Source organism: Suncus etruscus, chromosome 18 (genome assembly GCF_024139225.1).
Source record: "Suncus etruscus isolate mSunEtr1 chromosome 18, mSunEtr1.pri.cur, whole genome shotgun sequence".
Classification (NCBI taxonomy): Eukaryota; Metazoa; Chordata; class Mammalia; order Eulipotyphla; family Soricidae; genus Suncus; species Suncus etruscus.
The window spans coordinates 35771586-35784068 of record NC_064865.1 but is presented as its reverse complement, the minus strand read 5'-3'; the positions used below and the strand labels follow the sequence as shown (position 1 = coordinate 35784068).

At 36.8% G+C, this 12483-nt stretch overlaps 1 non-coding gene across 1 annotated transcript; it reads left to right on the top strand.

Moving 5' to 3' along the window:
* The first annotated feature begins 5770 nt into the window (after nt 1–5770).
* On the top strand, nt 5771–5872 carry LOC125996805 (U6 spliceosomal RNA). The gene has a single exon (XR_007491480.1). It is a non-coding gene; the product is annotated as a U6 spliceosomal RNA (small nuclear RNA).
* Nucleotides 5873–12483: the final 6611 nt, after the last annotated feature.

Here is a 12483-nt window from a genome sequence, read left to right as displayed (position 1 = left end):
CACAGGAGTTTCTTTTCTTTTCTTTTTGTATTCTTTTTTATTTTTATTTTATTTAAACACGTTGATTACATACATGATTGTGTTTGGACTTCAGTCATGTAAAGAACACCACCCATCACTAGTGCAAAATTCCAATCAACAATGTCCCAAGTATCCCTCCTCCCCACCTGGCCCCCGCCTGTACTCTAAACAGGCTCTCCATTTCCCTCATACAATCTCATTAATAGGCCAGTCCTCATCTGTATGTGTGTCTCTGTGTTAGAACCCTTCTTCCCTAGGATATCTCCATGGAAAGCAGCTCTGATAGGTACTGTTCCTGTGCTGGGGATCCTCATTGCTGGGATTAGTTATATTGGTTGGAAAGAGCATCATGACAAAGAGAGAGAAGTTAGAAAACGAGAGAAAGTATTTCTGGAAAGAGATCGGGTGAAAAAAGAAAAGGAAGATGCATATAAAGTCAAAGGTGAGTTTATGTTTTTATTGTTTTTCTCCCTCAATTTATGTGACAGAACAAGATGATTCAAGTTGTGTTTGTGTTTGAAAAAAAATAGAAGAAAATATAAAAAAAAAATGGATGGTACCAGGACCAAACAGTCGTATAAATATTGAGTAGAAATAAAAAATTATTAGACTTAAACACCAAACCCAAAGTCATTGACAATAGAATCGATACCCTCTACCACAAGCTATACACAGAAGGACCAGTTATACCAGTAGTTCAGGGGGTAAAAAAAAAGGGGGGATGCTAGGAACAGGGGTGGAGAGAGGACAACACTGGTGGTGGAAATGCCCCTGATTCAATGTCATTATATTCCTTAAATGTTACTGTGAATGATTCATAATTCACCTAGGTTACAATAAAAATTATTTTTTAAAAGAGGTGAGTTTAGTTTAGACTTCAGTGCAAATCAGAGATTAAGGACAAGTTGAGGATATTGCTACACAGTGGATGATGAAATGAAAACCTTCTAAATGATCCCTAGGAAAATACAAAATATCACAATTGAACAGATTTGAGAGTCACATGGAAAGGAGAAAACCATGTAACATATTTAGAGGAATGTGGACAGTGATTTTGAAGCATGTGGAGTGGGGCTTTTCAGACTTGTGAATGCCTTCCTGGACTCTGGGACCCAACCTTTGTTGCTGCTTCTAACTTGTGAAAATGTCTTGTTTCATTTAGCTTTTCATTCTTCACTTTAAGAATAGCTTCAAAAGGGCTCGAGAAATAGCACAGCAGCATAAGCAGCCAACATAGGACTTAAGGTGGTTGTTTCAAATCCCGGTGTTCCATATGGTCCCCCGTGCCTGCCAGCAGCTATTTGAACCAACCACCTTAGGTCCTGGGTCAGCTGCTTGCTAGACAAATATGCTGCTTTTTCTTTCTATGCTTTCCTTCATTGCTTTCCTTCTTTCTATCTTTCTATCCTTCTTTCCTTTCTTTCTTCTTTCGTTCTTTTTCTTTCTTTTTCTTTCCTTCTTTCTTTCCTCCCTTCCTTCCTTCTTTCTCTTCTTCCTTCGTTCCTTCCTTCCTTCGTTCCTTCTTCCTTCCATCTTTATTTTTGTTTCTTTCTTGCATTCTTTCTTTCTTTCTTCTTTCTATATATATGAAAAGTAAAATCTTTAGGGGTTGGAGTGATAGCACAGCAGGAATGCAGTGCATTTATCTGACCCTTACGGTGTCTCCATCCTGCCAGGAGTGATTCCAAGTGTGGTCCCAAAACCAAAAACAACAACAACAATAATAATAATAATAAAGATTTTAGCTTAAAAATGTAAAATATGGGCCAGTGTGGTGGCACTAGACGTAAGGTGTCTGCCTTACAAGCGCTAGTCAAGGAATGTTGCGCCTCACTCAGGAAGGGCACACATTAAATAGTGTTGCACTCCTGAAAAAGAATTATTTGCCAAAAAGGCCCGCTTAGAGCAGTCAAAACCAGTTGACCCTTTGCGTGGATTGTTTGGCCATAATTCTAAAGTGGCTGTAACTATCTCTCTCTTTATTTTTAACCAATATTAAAAATCAAGCCCTAGTAATTCTAACAAAGGAGGACAGTACAAATCCCGCCAAAAGTCTCCCACTGAAAATTACCTGTTTCCCCCTGCTTACCCAAAACAAAACTAACCCAAAACAAAACTTCTTTTCAACTTCAGTATCAGTTCTTTAATGTGCAAATTTTATCCATGGTCCTTCATTCTTCTCCCATTTTCTTTGATGTCAAAAATTTACACCCTGCATTCCAAACCTCAAACCTTAAAAGAAGCCAGCTCAAAAAATAAATTTGTCTTCGTCTTTTTAGACGCAAGTCCCCATGCATTTTGTGTGGTCTCATTTCATTTCTACAATATTGCTCCGTCTTTTCGCCATTTCGTGTACTCACTCTCTCCCCATGAAGGATTCCCGAACTCCACGAAGGATCTGTTTGCAGGCGCTGAAGTCTGCAACAGAATTGGCCCACAACAAAGGAAGGACCATGGTTCGATCCCCTGGCATCCCATATGGTTCCCCCAAGCCAGGGGTAATTTCTGAGCACTTGGCCAGGAGTAACCCCTGAGCATCAAACGGGTGTGGCTGAAAAAACAAAAAAAATGTAAAATCTTTAAACAGAAGTCCAAATTCTATCATAAAAGAAGTAACCAAAGAGAGAATCAGATAATGTTGAGAAGTAGAGAACCTTGACAAATTTCTCTGAAGAAAAATATGAAAGATTTTATTATAAATCCAAAATAGAGGAATAAGTTTAGAAGTCTTAGTCATAACTTTAACCTCAACTCTGAGATGATCTGGGAAAAAATCCTCAAGATAAAAGGAAAATATTTTTCATAGCTTCTATTCTATTTGAGGAGGATATTAATAAAATTAAATGAGATCATGGAGTACTAAAATGTGGGCGACCGTACACCCACATATTCAATGGAACTCTGGATGAATTTTCCACCGCCTGCCTGATCTAAGCCATAAAGTTTGCATAGCCCCGAACCAACAGAAAACTCTGCAAATAAATTTAGCTCAGCACAAAGAATCTGGCTTAACCAGATTCCTTAACCTTTCCATGGAATCTGTTTTTGTATCTGCTCTCAAGCATATAGTTATAGATATGTTTTTGTAAAGTTTAAATTATGATCCTTATTGCTTGCACAAAAGAAAGATTTAAATGGAAAATAGGCTAAACAAAAAATTGTATTTGCGTAAACATCAATTAGCTATTTGTTTAAGAATTTGCTTCCCCTCCCCTCATCCTGCCAGGTTCCTCCTTATCCTTCCCGCCATCAAAATGTGCTCCCATTGGTTAAAATTGTTGTACTTGTACAAATCTGATTGGTTTATGTTTCAATCCTATGTTACTACTCCTCCCACTTGAGCAGGGCATAAAAACCCTGCTCTCCCCTCAATAAAGCCTCTCATCTGGCAACGTCACCCTGAGCGTTTTACTAATTTCTACAGCTTAATTTTTTAGGTGTTCACAAAAGAGCATAACACTCGCGAATTATTTGTAGTTCCTTTCTGCCTTCTGTCCTGGTTGAGAGAAAGCTGCTGGCCGGAATTCTCTCCAAGTAAAGGACAGGAGCAGAGGCAGTTACACTAAAATACTACATTCTACTCCAGTTAGTCTCTATACCTTGTGTGACTGGAAAAAAGTGATTACATCAAAATAGGCCTGACTTGGGAGAAAGAGTCCTAAATTTAAATACAGCACAGAAAGCATGCAATTTGCTTAAATTTATGGAATTTAAAAGTTTGTGAAATTTAGGGACGACTATATGGAAAGTTGAAAGTACAAGTGATGTGTAGAAAAGAGAGCATTTTGTTTTCTTATTAGTGACTTACAGTTTAATCTTAGTCTCCATTTTTATTGCTATTTTTCAGACTGGAGAAAGGAACATTTTCAGTTGGGTAAAAACTGAAAACATTTTTCACTCACCCACTGCCATTTCCAAACTTTCTTCTGCTATCCTGATTTTCCCCTCCTAAATTGTATCACACTTGAGTTTGATAAACCATTGATTTTACAACTTCAGGAAAGAAAATGAAGATAAAATATTAGCCTAAATTGAAAACTAGTGTCAGAATTTGCTATTCTGGTAGTGACTCCACAATCATATATTGCCTCATATCTTTATCTCATCTGTGCCTCTCAACAACTTGGTTCTATGATGAAAACTTAATCTGATTATTCAACAGAAGTTAATTAAATTGAAGGTAATCAAAATGTCCAAAGTTAGTTAAAAGAATTCAGGCCACATGGTATCTATTATAAATAATGAGCATAAGTAACTTGTAAAGAATATGGAAAGAATATTATTTTCAAGTAAAATTTCTGTTTAGATACTAGCAGTATAAAGAGTACTATAGAATAAGAAAAAAAAAGTAGACTTAAACTCCTGGTGAAAATACAATCTTTCCCTGTCCACCTTTCATCAATAAATGTTTATCAGAGAAAAAGTAATTTCTCCCTTTATCTTATTTACATTTTCTCTGTCATTTTGAAAAAATAAACTGTATAAATGATTTGTTTTCAAATGTTTACTTTCTTCTTTCCCTTTTCTTTTCTTCAAGCTAACATGACTTTAAAGCATGAACACTTTAATCAGAATCAATCTTATCCAGAGGACAAAGAGAACCTCAAAGATTTAACACAAGTTGGACATAACAGCAGTGAGGAAGGAGATTACAACTTTATCAAACTTAATCAAAGTTATTTCACTTCAGGGAGATATTATTGGGAAGTGGATTTAAAATGTACTGACGAGTGGACTTTAGGTGTTTATGAGAAGGAAATAAGGAAAGACAACTCACACCAACATTCATCTATAAAAAGACTTAGAGTCTTAGAGAAGAAGGGATGTGAATATAGAGCTCTTACTTGTGGTTTTCAAGACAATTCCAGGGAAGAAAGCATCCAGATAAAAAATGTTCCACAAAAGATTGTGGTTTTCTGGGCCCGGAGAGTTAGCACAGCGGCGTTTGCCTTGCAAGCAGCCGATCCAGGACCAAAGGTGGTTGGTTCAAATCCTGGTGTCCCATATGGTCCCCCGTGCCTGCCAGGAGCTATTTCTGAGCAGACAGCCAGGAGTAACCCCTGAGCAACGCCGGGTGTGACCCAAAAACCAAAAAAAAAAAAAAAAAAAAAAAAAAGATTGTGGTTTTCTTGGACTATGAGGATAATAACATTTCTTTCTATAACTTTACTGATCGTACTCACATCCACACATTCACCCAACCCAGCTTTACTGGATCACTCTGTCCTTACTTCAAACCAAATTTTGTGGACTTCTACCCAGAAACTCAATAAAATGATTAGAGGAAGATCATAATTAATGAAGACAACATCACATTTTCTCTAAAATTTTGACTGTAGTATTCGGAGACTGTCCTCAGATCAATTCATTGGTCATAACACCTTTTGATGCAGAGCTCAAAAAGTTTACATGAGCAGATTCTGAACATTAAGCATTCCTACTTTTTCTGTAAATATAATTTTTTATTTTATAAAATTACTTGTATTATATTATATAATTTTCTAAAATAATTTATTATAAAATTAATCAAATAAAACTACTTATACTGTCAATTAATTATTATACTAAATTGAATATTCTTAGTTTATTTAGTCAAATTGCTGTAAAGGCTTTAGAATACTCTACTTGTTTCATAAATTAGTTGTAAGCACTAACTTTTATTCTTCGGAGCCACGCCTGTTAGCATTCAGTAAATACTCTCAGAGTTGCTTCTCTGAATATTTGTATGATTATCAAGAAATTACATGGTGTGCTCACTTCGACAGCACATATACTAAAATTGATCTATACAGAGATTAGCATGGCCCCTGCCCAAGGATGGCACCAAATTAATGAAGCGTTCTATATTTAAAAAAAAATATTACATGGTGAAGAAATCAGTCTTAGAGTTTCTAAAAACTGTTCCTGAAAACTACCTATCCAGATACTTTAGAAATATAATTTTCATGTAACATTAATCTGCTGAAAACACTCTAAATATCACTACAGAAACAACATTAGAAAATAATAACTACATACATTCAAATTTTTCAGCAGTAAAACTGAATAAAAATTAGGAAAGAGTACTGTTTACAAATATTGAAGGACAATTGTTTATATGTAATTTGGCAATACACTAAGATGCATCTTAAGTTTAGAAACAATTTAATAAGTAATAAACCAAATATCATTAATAATCTTATTTTAATATGTGTGATAGTTTCAATACAGTAGATGGCTATGGATACCAAACCAATGAGAATAAAATATCTTTTTTTTTGTTTGTTTTTGGGCCACACCCAGTGACACTCAGGGGTTACTCCTGGCTATGTGCTCAAAAGTCGCTCCTGGCTTGGGGGACCATATGGGAAACCGGGGGAATAAAATATCTTATACGGAAACAGGGAACTTACATTGCTTTGTCAAAAATAGTAATCATGAAAATTAAAATGATATTTTCATTATTATAATGAAAATTATAATTATTATAATGATAATGATATTTCAGTTATTGAGAAGAAAATTAATATTTCAGTTATTGATCATTCATCCTGATGTAGACAGAAAGGTCTATTCTCATACAGTTAAAATAATTCAATACATTAAAATGAAATAAGTTGAGGAAATAGTAACTAGTAACTAAGTAAATTGTAACTAAGACAGGATTAAGAAGAAAGTCTGTTCCTCTAGCTATACTAGAAAGATGTTAAAGTTCTGTGACTACTGGTGGAATGCTAAAAAATCTTGCCAGCAGTGAGGAATAATTCCATTAACTATAAATTTATTCCAATATGATGAAAAATCTTAATAAAAATACTGAAAAGAGATGCAACTGTTTGTAGTATGTTATTGCTGCTAGTCCTTATTTAGGTAACATGAAACAATAGTTTTACAAGTTTTAGTTATAATGGACAAAGTTCTTGAACAGAAACAAATTTCCTGCTGATTCTACTTCTTGATGTCTACTCTCAAAATGCAAAGATGTTAAGGTGAAAAGATAATATCATACTTAAATTTAGTAGTTTCAATGTCTTAATGTTTCCAGAGGAAAGATAAATAAGTTAAGATACATAATGTTGCACTTTCATAAAACGTTTGCATCAATAGAGGAGTGGAGTGATTGCTCAGTGGGTAGTGCATTTGTTTGCAACAGATCGTCAGGATTCAATCCCTTTCATCTCATATAGTCCTTTGAGACTTCCAGGAGTAATTTCTAAGTACAGAGCCAGAAAAAAAAAAAATCTGAGCTCTGCTGGGCAAGACTCCACCGAAAAAAAGTTTCAATGAACAGAATAAATTAAAAAGTAAAATCCATGAGTAAAATCAATTTAAATATTACATGAATTGAAAAGTGATAAAAATAATAAAAATGGACCTTCCACTGAACTCTGCTGGATCTCAGCTGCCAGCACCCCATCTGCCTCTCTCCAATGCTGTCCTGCATTTTCGGCCTGATTTCATCCTGGGTGCCGCTCATCTGCCAGCCTGCCTTCCCGTGAGCCTACCATGGAGGTGAGTCGACACGCCCAGAAATGGAGGAGCCACTGAACTTTGCTGGGTCTCAGATGCCAGCACCCCTATCTGCCTCTCTCCTGTGCTGTCCTGCATTTTTGTCCTGCATTTTCAACCTGATTTCATCCTGGGTGCAGCTCATCTGCCAGCCTGCCATCCTATGAGCCTTCCGTGGAGGTGAGTCGACATGCCCAGAAAGGGAGGAGCCACTGAACTCTGCTGGATCTCAGATGCCAGCACCCCTATCTGCCTCTCTTCTGTGCTGTCCTGCATTTTCGGCCTGATTTCATCCTCAATGTGGCTCATCAGCAGATGGCCAGCCTTCCCATGAGCTTTCCGTGGAGGTGACTCGACACACCCAGAAAGGGAGGAGCCAGAGGAACACAGACGCCCCGCTCCCCTTCACAATGGTGCACATCATTTAGCCAATGAAAACAACCACAACAAGTAGAAAAAACCACAATACAAGTGTGATAATGGGGAAACAACGCAGGCTAGCGCTAGATATAGAGAAAGAAGATGGCAACTCTGATGACTTGAGCATGACCAACCAACTAGTCAGTCTCTCAGATAAGGAGTTTAGAGTTGCAATATGGAAGATGTTCAAAGAACTCAAACAAAGTATAGAAGAGAACACTAATAAGAATCAAGAGAATATAAAGGTAGAAATGAGAAAACTCCAAACTGAAATTTCAGACCAAATAACAGGTCTGAGAAACTCAGTAAATGAATTGAAGAAAAACATGGTTGAGCTTTCCCACAGGTTAACAGCAGCTGAGGATAAAATCAGTACACTGGAAGATGAGATGCATAACAACTCCATACAGCAGAAGGAATTGGAAAAAAGCCTCAAAGCAAAAGATCAAACTATGGAAAAATTACTCAAAGAATGGGAACAGATGAAAATAGAAGTCTATGATAAGCTCAACAGAAACATCTTATGAATCATTGGAATCAATATGAATCCAGGAAGAATCAACAGTCAAGAACATCATTAAGAGAAACTACCAGAGCTAATGAATACATGCGATCAAATCCTGCATGCCCGAAGAGTGCCAACTAACAGAGACCCCAGAAAAACCACCCCAAGACACATTCTAGTCACAATGATGAATCCCATAGATAGAGACAGAATTCTGAAAGCAGCAAGATCGAAAAGAGAAATTACATTCAAGGGAACAACCTTGAGATTTACTGCAGACCTGTGACCAGAAACACTCAAGGCCAGAAGGCAGTGGTAGGAAATAGTGACAAAACTCAATGAAATAAATGCTTCGCCTAGAATACTGCACCCAGCAAAACTCACTTTCAGGTTTGAAGGAACAATACATAGTTTCACAGACAAACAACAGCTCAGAAACTTTACAGACACAAAACCATTCTTAAAAGAAAAACGGAACAGCATATTTTAAGACAAGGCTTACCAACAGACACACCAAACTTTGATATAAAGATGGCAATAACTCCCAGGACAATTCTTTCTCTCACTGTCAATGGACTAAATGCACCATTTAAGGGACACAGAGTGGCTAAATGGATCAAAAAACTCAACCCAACCTTCTGCTGCCTACAAGAAACGCACCTGAATAGTCAGAACAAACATAGACTCAAAATAAAAGGCTGGAGGAAAATCATCCAAGCAAACAACACCCATAAAAAAGCAGGAGTGTCCATACTAATATCAGATGATGCAAACTTTATACTTAGGAAAGTTGTAAGGGACAAAGATGGACATTTTGTATTAATCAAGGGATACATATAGCAGGAAGAAATCACTCTCCTAAACATATATGCACTAAATGAGGGGCCAGCAAAATATTTAATACAACTGTTGACAAATCTGAAAAATAATATCAATAACAACACAATAATTGTGGGAGACCTCAACACAGCATTGTCAATACTAGACAGGTCAACCAGAATGAAACCCAACAAGTATATACTAGACCTGAACAGAGAAGTGGAAGAAAGAGGCCTAGTAGATATATACAGGACACTCCATCTCCAGAAGCCTGGATACACATTTTTCTCTAATGTACATGGGACATTCTTCAGGATAGATTACATGCTAGCACAGAAAACATACCTCCATAATATCAAGAGGATAAAAATTTTGCAGACTGCCTTTGCTGACCACAAAGCCCTGAAATTATATGTGAACTACAAAGGGACACAGAAGAAAAACTTTAACACCAGGAAGTTAAACACCCTCATACTGAATAACCAGTGGGTCAGAGATGAAATCAAGAAGTAAATCAAAACATTCCTGAAAACAAATGACAATGGAGACACAAACTATCAGAACCTATGGGACACAGCAAAAGCAGTACTGAGAGGAAAATTTATAGCTTTGCAAGCACACATCAAGAAAGAAGAAGGGGCATACCTGAATAGCTTAATGATGCAGCTCATAGAATTAGAAAGTGCTCGACAAAAGGACCCAAAAATAGGGAGGCAGAAGGAAATAACAAAGCTAAGAGCAGAAATCAATGAACTGGAAACCCGAAAAACAATCCAAAAGATCAACGAAAGCAGAAGTTGGTTCTTTGAAAAAATAAACAAAATTGATAGCCCACTGGCAAAACTAACAAAGAAAGAAAGAGAGAGAAAATTGATAACTTGTATTAGTAATGAAAAAGGAGAGATCACTACTGATATGGTAGAGATTCAAAGGGTAATCAGAAACTACTTTGAGAAACTCTATGCCACTAAAAATGAAAAACTGAAGGAAATGGATAAATTTGTGGACTCATAATCTTCCACAGTTGAATGAAGAGGATGTAGCATATCTAAACACACCCAGTACTATTGAGGAAATTAAGACAGTAATCAAATGTCTACCCAAAAACAAAAGTCCAGGCCCAGATGAATTTACTAATGAATTCTTTCAAACCTTTCAAGAGGAACTACTACCAATCCTGGCAAGACTCTTTCATGAAATCAAAAAAACAGGAAAACTTCCAAATAGCTTTTATGAAGCCAACATCACCTTGATACCCAAAGCAGACAGAGATGCTACAAAAAAAGAAAATTACAGACCAATATCGCTGATGAATACAGATGCAAAGATCCTCAACAAAATCCTGGCAAATAGGATTCAATGCCTCATTAAGAAGATCATCCACTACGATCAAGAAGGTTTCATCCCAGGAATGCAAGGCTGGTTTAACATCCATATATCTATCAACATAATACACAACATCAACAACAAGAAAAATAAAAATCACATGATCATATTAATAGACGCAGAGAAAGCATTTGACAAGGTCCAACACACATTCTTGATCAAAACTCTCAGCAAGATGGGAATAGAAGGAACTTTTCTCAATATAGTTAAGGCCATCTACCACAATCCAGAGGCAAATATTGTCCTCAATGGAGAAAAACTGCAAGCCTTTCCTCTAAATTCTGGCACAAGACAAGGCTGTCCTCTCTCACCACTCCTATTCAACATAGCACTGGAAGTAAGCACTATAGCAATTAGGCAAGAAAAAGATATCAAGGGAATCCAGATACAAAAGGAAGACGACAAGTTCACACTGTTTGCAGGTGACATGATACTCTACTTAGAAAACCCTAAAGACTCTACCAAAAAGCTCTAGAAACAATAAACTCATATAGCAAGGTGGCAGGCTACAAAATTAACACACAAAAATCAATGGCCTTTCTATACAACAATACTAATAAGGAAGAAATGGACATTAAGAAAACAACCCCATTCACAATAGTGCCACACAAACTCAATTATCTTGGAATCAACTTGACTAAAAATGTGAAGGACCTATACAAAGAAAACTATAAAACTCTGCTCCAAGAAATAAGAGAGGACACGTGGAAATGGAAACACGTACCCTGATCATGAATTGGCAGGATTAACATCATCAAAATGGCAATACTCCCCAAAGCATTGTACATATTTAATGCAATCCCCCTAAAGATACCCATGACATTCTTCAAAGAGTGGATCAGGCACTTTTGAAATTCATTTGGAACAATAAACACCCTCGAATAGCTAAAGCAATCATTGGGAAAAAGAATATGGGAGGAATTACTTTCCCCAACTTTAAACTTTACTACAAAGCAATAGTTATCAAAACAGCATGGTATTGGAATAAGGACAGGCCCTCAGATCAGTGGAATAAGCTTGAATATTCATAGAATGTTCCCCAGACATTCAATCACCTAATTTTTGATAAAGGTGCAAGAAATCCTAAATGGAACAAAGAAAGCCTCTTCAACAAGTGGTGTTGGCACAACTGGTAGCCACTTGCAAAAAATTGAACTTAGAACCCAGCTAACATGTACGAAGGTTAAATCCAAATGGATTAAAGGCCTCGATATCAGACCCAAAACCATAAGATATATAGAACAACACATAGGTAAAACACTCCAGGACATTGAGACTAAAGGCATATTCAAGGAGGAAACTGCCCTCTCCAAGCAAGTGAAAGCAGAAATTAGTAGATGGGAATATATTAAACTGAGAAGCTTCTGCACCTCAAAAGAAATAGCGCCCAGGATACAAGAGCCCCCCACTGAGTGGGAGAAACTATTCACCCAATACCAATCAGATAAGGGGCTCATTTCTAAAATATACAAGGCAGTGACAGAACTTTACAAGAAAAAAAACATCTAATCCCATCAAAAAATGGGGAGAAGAAATGGACAGACACTTTGACTTTGAAAGAAGAAATACATATGGCCAAAAGACACATGAAAAAATGCTCCACATCACTAATCATCAGGGAGATGCAAATCAAAACAACTAACTATGAGGTACCATCTCACACCCCAGAGATTGGCACACATCACAAAGAATGAAAACAAGCAGTGTTGGTGGGGATGTGGAGAGAAAGGAACTCTTATCCACTGTTGGTGGAAATACCGTCTAGTTCAACCTTTATGGAAAGCAATATGGAGATTCCTCCAAAAACTGGAAATCGAGCTCCCATACGATCCAGCTATACCACT